Here is an 869-nt window from a genome sequence, read left to right on the forward strand (position 1 = left end):
GATGGCTCTAGTGGTAAAGAATCCGCCTGCCAATGCAGGAGACAGACATAAGAGACATGGGTTTGATCCCTTGGTCGCAAAGATCCCCTAGAGGAGGAAATGGCAACCCACTCCAGTGTTCTTGCCTGGAGAATCCCATGGACAGAGGAGCCTGGTGGGAATATGGTCCATGGGGTCGCAAAGAGTGGAAAATGACTGAGTGACTTAGCACACACACAAATAATAACAGTTTTGTTTATTCTTTTCCAACCTTAAAACTTTATCTTTTTCTCCTAAGGATATTGGTTAGAATTTCTAGTAGAATATTAAATAAAGGTGGTGATACCTGTTAACTGTTTCTTATCTTGATCTTAAACAAGGATTTCTGAGTTTCACCACCAAGTATGATGGTGACTATGGATTTTCTGTAGAGCTTTATCAGGATTAGGCTGTCACTTGCAATCCCAGTTTCCTATGACTTTTTATTATGAACAGATTTTGAATTTTCACAAATATTTGTATGAAACTATTGAGATTATCAAATGATATTTTACCTTTTTATGTGTTACTGTAGTATATTACCATATTTGATTTTCTAAAGTTAAATTCATCTTGTTGTTCAGTCGCTCAGTTGCGTCCAACTCTTTGCGACCCCACGGACTGCAGCACGCCAGGCTTCCCTGTCCTTCACTATATCCCAAAGCTTGCTCAAACTCATGTCCATCAAGTTGGTGATGCCATCCAACCATCTCATCCTCTGTCGTCCCCTTCTCCTCTTGCCCTCAATCTTTCCCAGCATAAAAGTCTTTTCCAATGAGTCAGTTCTTCACATTAGGTGGCCAAAGTATTGGAGTTTCAGCTTTAGCATCAGTCCTTCCCATGAATATTCA

This window comes from Bison bison, unplaced genomic scaffold (assembly GCF_000754665.1).
Source record: "Bison bison bison isolate TAMUID 2011002044 unplaced genomic scaffold, Bison_UMD1.0 scf7180017863168, whole genome shotgun sequence".
Lineage (NCBI taxonomy): Eukaryota > Metazoa > Chordata > Mammalia > Artiodactyla > Bovidae > Bison > Bison bison.